Below are 18,412 nucleotides of genomic sequence, written 5' to 3'. Positions count from 1 at the left end.
AGAATCACCTTAGTAGCTGAATGGAGGATGGATTGAAGTAGGGGAAGACTTAAGGCAGACAGACTTACCAGCAAGCTGTTACAGTGGTCTATGCCGGAGATGGTGAGAGTTTGCACTAGAGAGGTGGCAGTGTGAGAGTAGGGAAAGGGATGTATTCAAGAGATGTTGTAAGGATGAAATCCATAGACCTTGACAATAAATTTTATAAGGGAAGGTGAAAGATAGTGAGGAGTCCAAGATGATTCCTCAGTTAGGAGTCTAAGGGACTGAGAGGATATTGTTGTCCTCTATAGTAATAGGGAAGTTAGGAGGGGAAGAGAGTTTAAGGGGAAAGATAATGAGTTCCATTGGACATGCTAAGTTTAAGATTTCTGCTGGACCTCCAGTTCAAGAAAGGCAGTTGGAGAAGCAAGACTGGAGGTCATCAGAGAGATTCAGGCAGTATAGGTCAACTTGAAAATCATCAACCTAGAGATGGTAATGAGAGCTGATAAGATCACCCAGCAAAGCAGTATAGAGGGATATTAGAAGACAGCCCTAGACGGAACTCTGAGGGACACCTATAGTTACAAGATATGATCTAGAAGAGGATCCAGTAAAGGAAACGGAAAAGTTGTGGTTAGATAGATAAGAAAAGAACCAGGAGAGAATGATGTCCTGAAAATGTAGAGAGAAGCAAATACCAAGGAACAAAGTGATTGCCAGTGTTAAAGACTTCAGAAAGGTTAAGGACAATGGGGATTTGAAAAAGGCCATTGGATTTGACAACTAAGAGATCATTTGTAATCTTGAAGAAAACAATTTTAGTGAAATGATAAGGTCGTAAACCATATTGTAAGGAGTTAAGAAGAGCATGAAAAGTGGTGGTGCCTATTGTAGACAGTCTTTGTGAGGCGTTTAGCTACAAAGGACAGAAGAGATATAAGACAATAGTTAAAGCAGATGGAAAGATCAAGTGAGGATAGGGGAGACATGGGTATGTTTGTAGGCAGGAGGGAATGAATCAGTAGACAGGAAGTGGTTGAAAATAAGTGAAAGAGTATGCAAATGGCAGTCTGTTCGAGGAGACAGAATGCAGTTGTTTCACTTGAACATGTAGAGGGGTTGGCTTACTTGATGAATAATACCTTTCATCATGTGAGAAAGGGGTGAAGGAGAATAAGGTAACAAAAGGCACTTGAGTGATAGGAGATGAAGAAGAGGGAAGAGGAGAGAGCTCATGGTGAATGTCCAATTTTTTTCTGTAAAGTATGAGGCAAAAGATAAAAAGGTTTGGAAGAGCCATGGTAAAGAGTCAGAATAGTGAGTTGATAAAGGAGCTATAGTGGGCTTGCCTAGCAGCAGTGAGAGCCCAGTTGAGAATGTGTAACATGTTGTGATTATCTGGTTCACCTGTGTAACCAACTAAAGGTAGTTCTTTAATGGACTCTGAAATAGTTTTTTTTTTTCTGGCATCAGACTCTTTTGCTCTCAACTCTCAAGCCTGTTTCCCATTTCTGGAGGGGAGGATTTTCCCACTAGTCCATTTCACAGAAGACATGAATAAATCTCCTGAAGTAGAGTCTGGTTCATTAAGGTATATTCTCACTTGACTTCCGTGGCTCATACTTAGGAAGATGTTTTGGAATGCTGTGAGTGATTTCTATTACTTCAGCATGATCCCCTTGTTATAGATCCTTGTGTCTGCCAAATTATCAGTTATTTTGCCTGTGGGGTTTGTCCTTCATTTGATAAAGTATAGCTACGTTGGTAACAAGACATTGTTGGGGAAAAGTACTCAGTATTTTGAAGCTAGAAGTCCATCAGAGACAAATTTATCATATTCTAAGCATCCCTATTTAGAAAGAGATTCAAAGGTACAGAAATCTGTTCTGTTTTGAAACTTTCTTTGACCCAAGTAATAATTTGACCTATCAATAATTCCTGTGACTCAAAAACAAAGATAAAATTTCATAATCAAAATGTAAAAAGGGTACAAAGTTAGAAAACAGTTTAGATTCATCAAACAAAAAAACTGAAACATTCAGTTCACTCTGAGGAATTATTTTACTGAAACCATTCAGTCTAGTCAAAGTTGGGGAAAGTCAATCAATAAACATTTAAGTGGCTGCTAAGTACTAGGGATACAAAAAGAGACAAAAAACAGTCCCTGTCCTCAAGGAGTTGGTAATCTAATAGGAGAGACAACAAGCAAACAAATATGCACAAACAAGCTATATGCAGGAGAAAACTTAAATAATTAAAAGATGAGAGGCACTAGAATTAAGAGAGGTAGAGAAAGGCTTCCTATAGAAGGTGAGATTTCATTTGGAACATAAAGGAAGCCGGTAAGTAGACATGAGGATGGAGAGCATTCCAGGCATGGGGAACAACCAGAGATAATGCTCAAAGCTGAGTTGGAGTGTCTTGTTCATGGCACAAGGAGGAGGGCCATGTCACTGGATTGAAGAGTATGTAGCAAAGAAAGGACAACCTCTCTTTATTGATTAACTTAGAGTAATTGCTAGGATGGATTGCTGGACAGATCAAGCCTCTTCTGATTAGGCTTTCAATAAAAATGAAGCAAAAAGACTGCAGTGTCAGGCATTGTCTCTTCAGAACTTAAATTTTTTTTTATTCATATGACATCAAGGACTTTATTCAAAGTCACTGAGAAAATATGATTTCTCAACGCATATGAAAGGAAATGGTGAGGGGAGAAAGCAGAGGACGATTTTTACTGTAAGTTACCAGAATACCCAGTCCCCATGAATACTCGAGTCACCCTGACATGGTACGTACCTCCACATGAATTGCACTTCTCTTTATTTTTCTTTGTAGTAGCTTCTCCAATCTTAACAGTCAAAGAATATCACTCCCACCTCCTCAGAGATAGTTAGCACCTTCACGTAGGTACTTTCTAGATTGTCAAACTGACTCTCCAGCACTTTCAAACAAACCAAAAAATCATTGTCTCTGGACATTATATTTCCAGTGTACATACCCAGCCTCTAAGGGTCTCAATAATCAGTCACTTTTCTCATCTCTGATGCTATGTCTGTAACTCATCAGTGGCAGGAAATCATTAGTCAGGAGGCTGATTTCTCATTTGGTAGATAGAAGTTTTTTCCCCTGGAAAGGACAACAGTTTTCCATATTAGTATTGGTAGGTTTATATCCTGTTTGTTGATTGAGTTGGCTCAGTCATGTCTGACTCTCCATGACCACATTTGGGGTTTTCTTGGCAAAGGTACTGGAATAATTTGCCATGTTCATTTTACAAAGGAGACTGAGGCAAACAGAGGTTAAATGACTTGCCCAGGATCACACAGCTAGTATAAGTGTTTGAGGCCAGATTTGAACTCAAGTTCTTCTGACTCCAGACGCAGCACTCTATGCACTGTGCCACCCAGCTGCCCTAAAATCCTGTACTCTTCTTATATAATGATACTTCATCTGGAGCAAACCAGGATGCTGGTTTGGAGGGAGGATGCAATTCATTTAAATTTTCCTTTAAAAAAATTAAGCCATTTGTTTTGAATACATTTAGTGTGAATACTAATTTATTGCCTATGGTACTGTTCAGAAAAATATAGTCTCCCCATTTATATCTTTTAATTGGTTCTATTTTTGCTGTTTCTTTGTCATAATTGCTATCGTAACCTTTTTTTAAAAAATCAGTTAAAGCATAAAAAGCATAATTTTTTTTGCCTGAGCCTCTTATTTTATTCCTGTGTGAATCTTTCTTTCTCAAGTCAGCTTCTCGTAAGCTCTCCCTATGCCTTGATCTACTGAAGATGATACATGTTTTTTTAGGTGGTATTCTAGTTATGAATAACTTCCATACTTTTCTTCTTTTTTTGTACCAGGAATGCCTCTAATTTTCTCATTTTCTGGTTATCATCATCAGTTGGAGGTTTACTAAATAAACTGATTAACTGATTTACTAATTGAACTGATTGACAGTTGCTTCTTTGTTAATGTTAGATTGTATCACTGTTTTAGGCAGCATAGATAATAACATTATTCTTCCTCTTTCTAACATGTTTTCAGCCTGATGCAAAGCCTGCATAACACCATCTTCAGCCCAGTCACAAAGTATTTCCACAACTTTGGAGTTAGTGATTCCTGTGAAAAAGCACCAAAGTCATGGTGGTTAGAAAACCCAGTGCTCAATCATGATGTACACTCACAGTCTAAACATGATGTCTCAATAAATCATAAAAGGGAAATATCTAGATATCTTAGAACCAAAGGGCAAAGTAAAAATTGGCAGAAGTTACCTATCACCTCCTGAAAGAAACTCTAAAATCTAAACTTTCAGAAATATTATAGGCAAAAGCCAGAGTTTCCAGGTCAAAGAAAAAATACTGCAGGCAGTCAGAAATAAGGAATTCACATACCTGAAAGCCACAGTCAGGATCACACACAATTTAGCAACACTCAGTGTTAAAAGAGTAGAGTGATTACTGAAGAGTCTTTATCTTCAAAAGGTAAAAGATAAAGGCTTACAACCAAAACTAACTTGCTCAGCAAAACTGAGCATAATCCTACAGGATAAAATTAGATCTTTGATGAAATAAACTTCCAAGTATTCCTGTTGAAAAGACCAGAGGTGCATGGATACTTTGAAACAAAAAGATAAGAAGCATAAAAAGGTAAATATGAGTGAGCATGTAAATATAAAGGATTATATCTAATCTTGACAGATGAAACAGAATCCTATTTTCATCAGGCATCATAGAGGGAGTCTAATAGCTTGCCTGGAAGTAGTTCTGTTATGTCCTGATACCTTTAAGAGAAGAATGGAAAAGAGAGGGGGTAAGGAATACAGTGAGAGGGGAGTAAGAGAAAGGAAGGGAAGGAAAAAATTAATTTTTTTTACAAGTAGAAGTCAAAAAGGAGAGGGTAGGAGGAGTGAACAAAACTTCAATCTCATACATACATAGAGTTGGGTGTGGAAATACATTTCACCTAATAGGGAAACAAGGAGGAAAGGGAAAAGTAAGAGGGAGGGTGCATGAAGGGAGGAATTAGTCAGAGGTAAAGCAAACTCTTAAACAAAGAGAAATAAGTAGAGGGGAAATACATAATTAACAACTATAACAGCGAATAGGATGAGCTCACTCATAAAACTGAAGACAATAGCAGAATGCATTGGAAACCAGAATCCAACAATATTGTTGTTTACGAGAAGCTGACTTGAGAAAGAAAGATTCACACAGGAATAAAATAAGAGGCTCATGCAAAAAAATTATGCTTTTTATGCTTTAACTGATTTTTTAAAAAAAGGTTACGATAGCAATTATGACAAAGAAACAGCAAAAATAGAACCAATTAAAAGATATAAATGGGGAGACTATATTTTTCTGAACAGTACCATAGGCAATAAATTAGTATTCACACTAAATGTATTCAAAACAAATGGCTTAATTTTTTTAAAGGAAAATTTAAATGAATTGCAGGGAGAACTAGATAGTAAAACTAATGTAGTGGGAGACTTCAATTTATCCTCTCTGAGACCTAGACAAATCTAACTAAAAATCAAAGAAATGAAGGACTTCAATAGAATTGTTTTTAAAAGTTAGATATGATAGACCTCCAGAAAATCCTGCATAAGAACTAAGAGCAATATGCCTATTTCTCAGCTGTGCATGGCACCTTCACAAAAATTGACCATATGTTAAGTCATAAAAACTTTACAAACAAGTACAGAAAACATAAATATTAAGCATATCAATAATCTATGTCAAATTACTTGCCTTCACAGAAAGGGAGGAAGGAAAGGAAGAAAGGAGAGAATTTGGAACTCAAATTTTTAACTGATGTTTTTACATGTCACTGGAAAAATATTTTAAAATATTAAGCATATCAAAAGATATGAAAAAGTTTTCAGAGGAAAAAATCGAAGTATCAATAATTCTATTTTTTTAAATGCTCTAAACCACTGAAAATGTACCTAATTCAACAACTTTTTGGTTATAATTCCAAATTCCATTGTTGTGGTTGTTCAGTAGTTTCAGTTGTATCTTGACTCTTCATAGCCCCATTTGGGGTTTTCTTGGCAAAGATGTTAGTATGTCTTGCCATTTCCTTCTCCAGCTCATTTTACAGATGAGAAACTGAAGGAAATAGCCTTTATGTGACTTGCCCAGGGTTGCACAGTTAGTAACTGTTTGGGACCACATTTAAACTCAGGAAGATACATACATATACATATATTATATATTTACATATATATAATATATGTACATACAAATTGGGGGAGGGGAGGACATAGTCAATAGGGGAATTTGTTTTGCTTAGCTGTGTATGTTTGTATCGATTTTTGCTTTTCTTAATTTCTCAGTGGCAGAAAGGGCAGGTGAAAGAGGATTTGAAGCTGAAAATAAAATAAAATAAAGTCAGTTATTTGTTGATTAACGAGTTTAAGCTAGTTCCTTTAAGCAATCAACCTAAGAAGCACCAGAAATAGTGCCAAGATTTCAGCTACCATTTGAAAACACAGATGTAAACTGTACAATATTTATTATAATTATAGCTTGCATCTTGAAATTATGTTCTTGACTCGTTTTGTCATATTTAGAGTTATAATGATAACTCTTTCAGTCCCAGATTCACTAAATGAACTTTCAAGTCCTTTGAACTCCGAGATGAGAGCTTAGAAAAAAATAGTTTAAACTGATATTGGATAATTTTCCAATTTGCTGTATGCAAGTGGAGAAAAATTTGATGATTCATACATCCTCATATATGATTATATTTAGCAAGTCTCTATTTTGGTAAATTTCAGAGGTTCTTGAAACATCCTAACTGAAAGCCAGATTCATAAAATCAAATGTCAAAATTCAGCCCATCTAGACCAAGGAGAGAATGGACCTGAATTTTTGTTTTGTGTTTAGGAGAGTGTTTTTCTTTTTCCCTAACACTACTGTTTTAATTAACATGCATTAAATTTTGGGAGAATACACTATTTCTTGGTACTAAAATAAAAAAATATGGATTAGGGTTTCTTTGCTTTTTAGAGCAATATTTGGAAATATAACCTGTATATGTTGCTACTTTTTCTAAAGAGAACTTTTAGCAATATTAACAACAACATAAAATTTAATGGAAATTCTAATTGATACTGGAAACTTTCCACTACAAAATGTACAAAAACATAATACTGGAAAGAGAAGTGAATATATCAGATACTAGTTTCCTTTTTTAACTCTGATGATTACAAAATAAAGGTAACCATTCCTCAGACTTTCTCCTACCTCTCCAAAGAATATTAGAAAATAGAAGACAACATGATATAGTCCAAAGCAATTTGGATTTTGAGTCAAAGGACTTGCATTTGATATCAGCTTTGCCACTTCACACTTCTGTGACTTGGGATTTGCCCCTTCATTAATCTCTGGGCCTCAGTTTTCTCATTTTGAAATGGGCTTCTTCTGGATCCAATTCATATAATACTCTGCTATCAGAGTTTTTTCAGGATAACCAATGACATAAAGGAGTGTTCTTGGGGTATTACAGACAATAACAATCTTAATATCGGGTGGGATCTCAATCTTTATCTCATCATGAATCTCTTCTACAACTCCCCAACAAACTGTTACATAGCAGCTTTTACCTGAAGACTTTTCTAGAAGGAGACTCACTACCTTCAGAGAGAGCCATCTTTCTTTTAGATAGCTGTAATATCGAGCCTAAATCTGCCTCTCTATAACTCCCACTCACTCTTCCTGGTCCTCAGGGGCCAATCCATGCAGGCCTTCTCCCACATGATGGCCTTTTGTATATGTTTCTCATCTTCAGGCTAAAGAATTCCCAATTTTTAAAATTTGAAATTTAAATTAAATAATAAAATTTAATAAAATAATAATAAAAATAGATAGTAAAAATTAAATTTTAAATTTTAAAAAAATTTCCCAAGTACACAGCATAATTTGGAGGTCCTCTTTCATCATGATCTTGAACAAACCTGGCTTTAGATCCCAAGTGAGCTACTGACCCGCTGTGCAATCCATGTGCAAGGCTTTATCTTTTTGAATCTTTAATTCCAGCTGGAAAATGTGTGTGGGAGCATGTAAGTGTTGGGGGAGGGGAGGAGAGGAATGGGACTTTACCTTACTGAAAAAAGGAGAGTTCGTATGAGGTATATCCCCCTAAATAAACAGTTAACATAATTTCTTGTTTTTAGGTTGGTTGTCAATGTCCCTGTCTATTGCTTGATATGGGTTCATAAACACAAAACTAGAATTCTGTTTCCAGGTCAGTGTTTTAAATAATAGATTACCTTCCTGAGTCTAAAACTTATCAACTAGTCCTAAATAAAATGATATTTCACCCAAATTAAATCTATCATTGGAGTTTCTATAGTTCTATAATAAGTTGCTTTCCAATAATTGGTTATTTATCAGAATATGCAGTATCACAAGCACTCCCAAGCATATTTCCATCTTTGTGTTAAGAAAGCAGAGTTAACAGTATTTTGTGGAATGAAATAAGCAAGATATGAAATTAATTCAATAACAAAACATTCTTTCCCATTCTCATACGTTAGTAAAGTGATTGAGGCACTTGTCTGATATTTTTTCAGAGAGAAATAGAAATTTCAAGAGAGATAGATCCTGCATCCCACACTGACATTTTCACTTTTTGTTGTTCAGTCATTCAGTTGTGTTTGACCCCCATGAACTTGTCCATGGGGTTTTCTTGGCAAAGATACTGGAATGATTTGCCATTTCCTTCTCCAGTGTGTCCCTGTTTTACAGATGAGGAACAGAGGCAAAGAGGGATGAAGTGATTTGCCCATGGTCATAAAGCTAGTAAGTGTCAGAAACCAAATTTGAAACAAGATTTTCCTGACTCCAGGTCCCATGCTCCATCCACTGCACCCCCTCGCCACTGACATTTTTGCTATTCAGTGCATTAATTCATCTAATTAAATTACATTCTCTTGTCAATTTATATTGTTTTTTGGACACCTTAGCAGAGCTATCAATATCAAAAAAATTATTTTGCATAATAAAAAAACTTATCTAATTAAATCTCAACTATCTGTTAAATCTCAAATTTATTATAGTAGCATGTAAAGTTAACCTTTGAACCCTCACTTGCTATCAAGAGCAAACAAAACCAAATCTCAACATTGTGGTTAATGCCACTTAATAACTGTGTTATGCTATTTATATGATTTCTTATATTTATTTACCTTCCTATTGAAAACATTTTAAAAAATACACATAGACAAGTCTGTCATGACTTATCAGCAGTCACCTTTCAACAAGTCACTAGATTTCTGGTATTGTCATTGGGCACATTCCATCCAGTGGTGTAATTGCATTCCGTCCTTACACATTCTATGGATCTCTTTCCTTGTTCTCTCCTACATCACCCATAGGACACCATACAAAAAGTGGGAAGACTGTTAGATCTTTTAACTTTATGTGAGTTCAGCACACAAACTATCTGTTATTATTTGTTTTAGCTGAGGATTAGCTCACTTCCTTTTCAAATGTTGCATTTCTTGAGTGGTCTCTTTACAAGACTTCTTGATGATACGCTAAATCCTATTTGCACACTCTTTTCCTTTGCCCCACATTTTGATTCCTCAGGAATTACGTGATTCTTTTTTTAAAAATAAATTTTCATGTCCTTTTAAATATTAACCATAATTTTCCCCAGTATCTCTTTCTCTCCCCTTCCCAAGAGGCATCCTATATTAAAAATAACATCTTTTCTTTCAAAAAATAATTTATTATTATTTTCAACATTTTTTCTTTTTAAATTTTGAATTCCAAATTCTTTCTCTCACCCTTCCCATACCTACTGAGAAGGCAAGTAAAATAGGATCAATTATAATGTAAAATTATGCAAAACATATTTCCATATTAGCCATCTGGCAAAAAAGCAACAAAAATAAAGTGAGAAAATTATATTCCAATTTGCACTCTCAGTTCTCTCTCTGGAGGTGGATAACATGAGTCATTTGGATCATTGTATTGATCGGAGTAGCCACATCTTTCAGAGTTGATCATCATTAGAACATTCCTGTTACTGTGCACAATGATCTTCCATTTCTTCTCACTTCACTTTGCATTGGTTCATATGGGTCTTTCCATATTTTTTCTAACCCCCTCCCCATTATTTCTTATAACACAATAGTATTTGATCATAGTCATATGACACAACTTGTTCAGCCTTTTCCCAGTTGATGAATATCTCCTCAATTTCCAGTTCTTTACCACCATAAAAAAAACTGTCACAAATATTTTTTACATAGAGGTTCTTTTCCCTTTTTGATCTCTTTGGGGTACAGAACTAGTAGTGGTATTAATAAATCAGAGAGGATGCACTATCCTATAGTCCTTTGGCATTGTTCCAAATTGCTCTCCAGAATGGTTGTATCAGTTCACAACTCTACCAAGAGTGTATTAGTTTCCCAACTTTTGCACATGCCCTCCAACATTTGTCAATTTCCTTTTCAGTCATATTAGCCAATGTGATAGGTGTCAGGTGGTATCTCAGAGTTATTTCAGTTTGTATTTCTCTAATCAATAATGATTTAGAGCAATTTTTTTTCATATGACTATAGATATCTTTGATTTCTTCTTCTGAAAACTGACTTTGACCATTTTTCAATTGGGGAATGGCTCTTATTTTTATATAAATATATGAATCAGTTTCCCATATATTTGAGAAATGAGACATTTATCAGAGAAACTTGTAAAAATTTTTTGGTATTATTTCTTTGTCTATGGTATCTTTTAACAAAGTGTACCTTCCATTATTATGTCTTTTAATTAGGTTTATTTTTGCTTACATTTTGTCCAAGGTCATGTTTACTACCCTTGCCTTTATTTTACTTCAGCCAAAGCACAATAGATTCTGCTCCAAACCTTTATTTTAATGCTGTATGTGTCTATCTTTCTCTCTTTTTATTCTGTCCCTCCTCAAAAGTCTGTTTTGTGTCTGACCATCACCTTCTTTAATCCTTCCTCCATTTTATCACACCCCATCATATCTCTTATCCCCTTCCCCTCCTATTTCCCTATTGAGTCAAATAGATTTCTATACCCAACCGAGTGTGTATATGCAGTCTTACCTTTTTGAATCAATGAAGTTGAAGTATTGCTTACTCCCCCATTCTCCCCTCCACCATAAAAGCTCTTCCTTGCATGCCTCTTTTATGTGAGAAAAAATTTCTCATTCTACTTCTTCCTCCCCCCTCCAATGCATCCTCTTTCTCACTCTTTCATTTTTTTTGAAGACCAATCCCAACATAATCAATTCACACTCATGCCCTCTATTTATGTAGACCTCCTAACAAATAAGGATAAAGTTCTTAGGAGTTTTAAGTATTATTGTCCCATGTAGGAATGTAAACAGTTTAAATATATTAAGTTCCTTATGATTTCTCTTTCATATTTACCTTTATGTGTTTCTCTTAAATTTGTCTTTGAATGTCAAATTTTCTATTCACCTCTCTTCATCAGGAATGCTTGAAAGTCCTCTATTTCATTAAATATCCAGTCCCATTCCCACACCCATCCCTGAAGGATTATACTCAGTTTTACTATGTAGTTATCCTTGGTTACAATTCTAACTCCTTTGCTTTCTGGAATATCATATTCCAAGCTTTCTATTCCTTTAATGTGGAAAGTGCTAAATCTTGTGTGCTCCTGGCTATATTCCACAGTATTCAAATGATTACTTTCTGTCTGTTTGAAGTATTTTCTCCTTGACTTGGGAGCTCTGGAATTTGGCTATAATATTCCTGAGAGTTTTCATTTTGGGATCTCTTTTTAGGAGTGATCAATGGATTCTTTCAATTTCTATTTTACCCTCTGTATCTAAGAAAGTAGGGCAGTTTTCCTGGACAATTTCTTGAAATATGATATCTAGGCTCTTGTTTTTTCTTATATCAATAATTCTTAAATTCTCTCTTTAATCCATTTTCCAGGTCAGTTGTTTTGCAATGAGAGTTTCACATGTTGTTCTAATTCTTTCATTCTTTTGAATTTGTTTTGTTTCTTGATGTCTTATGGAGTCATTGACTTCCACTTGCACAATTCTAATTTTTAAGGAGTTATTTTCTTCATTGAACTTTTTTTTCTTTTGGCCAAATATGCTTTTGGAGGAGTTGTTTTCTCCAGTGAATTTTGGTACTTCCTTTTCCATTTGGCTTATGTTGTTTTTTAAGGAGTTCTTTTCTTCAATGGAAAAAAGGGCAATAGGCCAATTCTATTTTTAAGTTATTATTTCCTTCAGTATTTTTGTGCCTCTTTTACTAAGCTGGTAATTCATAATTTTCTTGCATCACTCTCATTTCTTTTCCAAGTTTCTTTTCTACCACTCATCTCTTCCATTAACTCTTCCAGAAATTCTTATTGGGTTCTGGTCCAATTAGCATTTTTCCTTACTGCTTTAGGTGTAGCTGTTTGCATGTTGTTATTTTAGGAATTTGTATCTTGGAACTTCCTGCCACCATAATAGCTTTTTATGGTCAAGTTCTTTTTTTGTTGTTGTTATTTGCTCATTTTTTCCAACCTATTTCTTGACTTTGAACTTTTTGTTAAGGTTAGATTCTGTTTACCTGGTAGTGGGTTTATGCCAAGCTTTGGGCTTTTTTATACTGTTGTTTTCAAAGCTAGATCTTGGGGTCTGCAAATATTCAGAGGTTGTGGCAGTGTGATGTGGAGAGAGCTATGCTCCTTGCTTTCCTTGTCTGTCTTCTGGTCTTTACTCAGGAAGGACCCTTTCTCCCCTGTAGCCACAAAATGCTGGTGCTCCTCTTTGCCTAAGAAACTTTGACCATGGTCTTGTGCCCTTGTGAATGAGCATAAGAATTCCTCTCCATCCTGAAACTGTGACCCAGAATTGCTTATGGGCAATAGGGATGCCAATCAGTGCCAGTTATAGTAAGTGGCAACAAAGGGTTGCTTTTAACTTCTTTCTGACCAGTTGTCCATCCTGCTTACCATCTGCAGGCTGAGAGCTCCAAAGCTGCTGCTGTTGCTGCAGTTGCCTTCAAGGTCAGCTGCTGCATGCATGTGCTCCAGATAGGCTTCCACCCTGGTGTCACAGATCTCTCTTGCCACCCTCCTAAATTATCTTACACTAGAAAAATGTCTTACCCTGACATTTTATTGGCTTTGCCAATCCAAATATTATTTGATGTGTTATTTAAAAGTTTTTTTGAAAGAGAATGTTGGGAGAATTCAGCTGATTTTCTGCTTTTACTCAGCACATAATATTTTTAAGGAAAAAGATCAGTATTAATGATCAATATATCAGAAATTTCTGAAAATGCATGCAATGGACTAGCCCTGTGAACTTCCCACCTCTGCAAGGAGGTGCTATTGGGAATGTCTTCTCATTTTTCTTCTTTGGAACCATGAATCTTCTTTGTAAATCTGCAGTATTCATTTTTGATTTATGTGTGTTTCTTTCTATTTCCGTTGGGATTAAGTTATTGTGTATGCTATTTTCTTAGCTCTGGTTTCTGCATCAGTTCATGTAGGTCTTTTTATGCTTCTTCATATTCATCACATTCATAATTTCTTATAACATAGCAATGTTTTATAGAAATTAATGGAATTCATGAAGCTTTTTAAACCATTCTCCAGTCAATGGGTGTCTACTTTGTTTCTAATTCTTTACTACAGGGCAAGATGTTGCTATAAATATTTTAATGTGTATGGGAGTATAAGCTGTGTAGTGGAGACTCTTGGTCAAAGGGTATGGATGTTTTTTGAAAGAATTGTAAATTGCTTTCCAAAGGGGTTGTATCAATTCACAGCTATACCAACAATGCCCTACTGTACATTTTCCTACAACCACTTCAGCATGAATGGTTTCCTATGCCTTCCTGATGTGGTCTTGATTTCATCAATTGATCCTATCAGTCCCACTGCCTCATGTCTATTCTCCCTTCCTAAGTTGTGCTCCATGACCAAGTCAAGTCTGTAAGTTTTTATTAATTGCCTACTATGTGCTAAACCCTAGAGATACAAAGAAAGTAAAAGACTGTCGATGTCCCCAAGTACTTTACAATCTAGTAGTGTCAGTATAAAAGCAAAAAAACCTGATTTACACTGTCTTCATTTCCTCTCCACTTTTTCTTCTTATTCAGAGGTTTTAATCTGGAGTCCATGAACTTGTTCCTCTTTTTAACATTTTGATAGCTTTCTCAATATGATTAGACATTAATTATAATTCTTCTAATCCTACATATTTCATTTTGTGCATTTAAAAACATTATTTTGTTCAGGTGTCCATATGCTTCATAGCTAAAGGGGTCCATGACACAAAAAAGTTTAAAGTCCTCTATTATAAGCCCTCTGCAATCTGAATTCCAACCTCATTGTTCAACTAAAATTTATATCTCCAAAATTACCAAAAATCTCTTAAATACCAAATTTAATGATCTTTTGTTGATCCTGCCCTTGACCTCTCTATAGCATTTGATAATGACCATCATCTTTTCCTGGAAACTCTTTCTAGGTTTTTTTGTGATACAGTCCTCTATTTGTTCTCCTGTCTCTCTGCCTTTTCAGTCTCCTTTACTGAATCTTCACTGATGTGAAGGTGTACCCAGGACTCTGTCCTGTGTTCTCTTCTCTTTTTGCTCTATTTTAATTCAGTTGGTGATCTCATCAGTTCTGGTGAGTTCAAGAGATCTCTATATCCATCTATCTATCTATATGCCATGTATACACACATATGTATAATATGTCTATAGAACTAAAATCCTAAATCACCAATTGCTCATTAGACATCTTAAAACACATGTTCCATAAACATCTCAAACTCTCCACACGCATACCCAATATTTTCCTCTTCCAAATCTCTACCATCCTACTAGTTGCCCAAGACGTTAAGCTGGTTCCATCCTCTACACTTTACTCTCATCCCACATGTCCAATCCACTGCCAAATCTCATTATTGTTGCCTTCACAACATCTCTCATATATATGTGTATATACATACACACATATATATTATATATATACTTCCACTTACACAACTGCCACCCTACTTCAAGCTTTCATCACCTCTCATCTCAACTATAACAATGGCCTACCAGTAGATCTCCCTGCCACAAATGTCTCCTCCCTCCAAACCATCCTCCAATCTGCTGCCATGGTGGTATTCCAAAAGCGTAGGTCTAACTACATCACTCCTATGGTATGACAACAGTTTCCTGATGCAGTTTCCTTTACCCTGACACAGCTTTCTTACCATACACAAACCCCACACAATTTCTTCTGGTTCCATCTTCCCTAGTAATTCTCTGGTAAAGCTTCCTTCTCGCACAAAATCTGATCGATTCCAGCTTCTTGGATGTAGCTTCCTGACTTAGGGACAATAAAAACCTTAAACCATATGGGTTCTGGGTCTCTGAAATGTGGCTCAAGACCTTGCAAGTCACTATGGCTTTTGACTGACTGACCAGATGAGTTTCCAAATAGAGATGTCCAGAGAAGCTATGTGCCCCAGTATTCTTGCTGAATATCCTTGCTATGTTAGGGCAAAGGAAACTTCCTCTGTTGTTAAATGTTCAGTGACTCAAGATTGATTCATTTCTTTACAACATCAAAACTAAACTAAGAGCCATACATATAACTCCTCTACTCGATAAACTCTAGTAGCTTCCTATTGCCTCTGGGATCAAACATGAAGTCCTCAGTTTGACATGTAAAGCTCTTAATGATCTAGTGCCCTCCTGTTGTCTTATTTTTCTCTCCTTCACACATTCTAAAATCCAGGTACAGTGGCGTATTTTCTGCTCTCAGCATAATGCTTCATTTTTCATCTGTATGTGTTGGCTGCCATCCCACTCCCCCCAGCTTCTCCCCAATACTTGAAAAAGCTCTCTCTCCTTCCCTGTATCTTTTACCTTTTAGTTTCCCTACCTTCCCTCAAGTCTCTGTGTTCTATATTATACTTTTTCCGGTATCTTCAACTGTTAATGCCTTCCCCTCTGAGACTATCTCCCTTTGACTGTAAATTTCTTGCTAACACCTAGTTATTTACATATTATCTCCTTCATTGGTTTGTGAGGTCCTAGAGAGCAGAGAGTGCTTTTTTTATCTTTCTTCTTATAACCAATGTTTAGCACAGTGCCTGGCACAATTCTTAATAATTGTTTTTAATTAAGTTATAACCTAATTTTATATCCAGATATTTTTAGGTTTGACCTTTGTAGTTACACTATTTATGGTTTATGAGTGAATGAAAAAGCATTCATTTAGCACTTTCTATGAATCAACACTTTCAAACTGTGGTGCTGGAGAAGGTTTTTGAGAGTTCCTTGGACAGCAAGGGAATCAGTCAGTACTTAAAAAAAATAAATCAGGCTATTCACTGTTAACAGAATTTTAAATGTAGTCCCAACAGGACTGATCTCCAATCTGTGAATAGCTGAAACTGCACAAACCCGCCAGAGACAGGAGCGCCAGGAATCAAAAAGCGATTTAATTAATTACTTTCAGATTGGGGAATGCAGTCTGCACACTTTTGTAGTTCTCCTGAGAAGAAGGGTTCCACATGCTGGAATGAAGGCACAGTTTATATACATAAATCACAAGTGGGAAGGTGGGGGTGGTGGATTACAGCACAATCATTTCTAGGTTCTGAGCGGTTTCCCATGACAAGTCCATGAGTTCTGGATGATTCAAGTGTTCTTGAGTCCTGCAGATACAGTTGTTGATTATTTCAAGTCTTAGGGTCATTACTTGGTGGGATACAGGACCAGAGTTCTGTGACAGGAACAGGTTCTACATTCCTTAATTTGCTTCACTTAACTTTCATCGGCACAGTACAAACACAGGAATGTCAGAGTGATTGATAACTCTGAGTTGCATTGTGAGTCTCTAACTCCCAAACCAGAATTTGCTGGTGAAATAGTAGCTCTGAAAATCTAAATTATTAATGTGTTCATTACACATATCATATAGATTAATATGAAAATCATAAACCCCTTCACATCACTGAAAGGTCAAATACTGAACGTGAAGCTTAAATACTTTGGCCATATAATGAGAAGACAGAACTCATTTGAAAAGACCCTGATATTGAGAAAGATTAAAGGCAAAAAGAAAAGGGGACAGCAAAAGATGAGATGGATAGATAGTATCATGAAAATAGCAAACATGAACTTGGAGAGACATTGAGAGATGGTGGAGGATACAAAGGTCTGGCGCACATGGGGTCACATGAGTTGGACATTACTGAACAACCAAACAACAAGTGTGCCAAGTCCTATATGAAATGCTAGGGATACAAATAAAAATGAATATCAGTCCCTTCTCTCAAGAAAGTTGCTTTCAAGAGAGAGAAAACATATTGGAGAATTATGCTTGGGAAGGATATTTTGATCTAGAAAGTGACAAGTACGGTGAGTAGTGCAATAAGACATTCATCTGTTGTATCCCTTCCAGAAGTGTTCACTGTTCCCAGAACAAGAGGTAGAAAGTAGGAAAGAGGGTATTATGCCTATGGCATCAAAGCAGAAAGATGATCAGGGTGAAGCATGATCAGGGGTCTAGAGCTATAGTGGGCTTTCCCCAGTCAGGATAGCTCAGCCCCCAGTGTTAATAATACAGATAAGACCCTCTGTTAAACAGGTTTTAGACAGAAGTTGTTTTAGTGGACTTCATAATAGAAGTTGAATACACATTGCTAATATCAAATGATTTTTAAGTACTTACTAAAGGACGCCCTTCATAGAACTACATCTTTAAAAAAATCTATAATTCAGACTTTTCATTAATTTGTATAGAACTTCCCTCCGGTTAATGAGATTTTAATTGAAAATACTTCAGAGGTAAAATATGAAACTATACACTAAACTGAGAAAATTTCTTTCTAATGGCATAATTATTGTTTTATATATATATATATACGTTATAGAACCCCTTTTCCCCTTACTATCAATGGTAATGGATTTTGTTTGATGGGAAGGGAAGGCATTACTATTGGAACTAAATCTTTAATGGTAAGTTGTATCTGGAAAAGTGACTATAGTTGAAATATGGTATTTAGACACTATACCACCAGATAGTTTGGTTGAATTAAAGCTACTTTGGGGAGGGGAGAGAAGGGAGAGGTGCAGGTGGTCCAGGTACCTCAATTAGTTGATGAATTGATTCCCTGCTGTCCCACCTCCAAGTCCAGTTGATATGATAATGGAAAATAAGGGGCATTTAAAATGTGTTAAAGTTTTAAAGAAAATATACAAGAGGACTTATATTTTTTATTATCCCATTATGAGGTTTAAATTTTTATTCAATCTTGATGTTTTTAGAACCATAGCTTGCCATTGGTTGGCCAAGATCAGCCTATCCCTATGTGGCCCTTAAACAGCCAGATTGCCAGCTCAGGAGATGGAAGGAGATGCAAGGAGTGTGATCCCTGGCAGTCTACAGAAGAATCA

The 18,412-nt window shown here is 35.9% G+C and overlaps 1 protein-coding gene across 1 annotated transcript in view; it reads left to right on the top strand.

The window, feature by feature from the left end:
• Positions 1 to 18,412, top strand: part of ADAMTS5 (ADAM metallopeptidase with thrombospondin type 1 motif 5) — a 95,021-nt gene that overhangs the window by 22,785 nt on the left and 53,824 nt on the right. The gene's annotated exons all lie outside the window — the stretch shown is intronic.

Source organism: Notamacropus eugenii, chromosome 5 (assembly GCF_028372415.1).
Source record: "Notamacropus eugenii isolate mMacEug1 chromosome 5, mMacEug1.pri_v2, whole genome shotgun sequence".
NCBI lineage: Eukaryota > Metazoa > Chordata > Mammalia > Diprotodontia > Macropodidae > Notamacropus > Notamacropus eugenii.
Note: the sequence above shows the minus strand (reverse complement) of the source record. Positions and strands in the feature narration are given on the sequence as shown.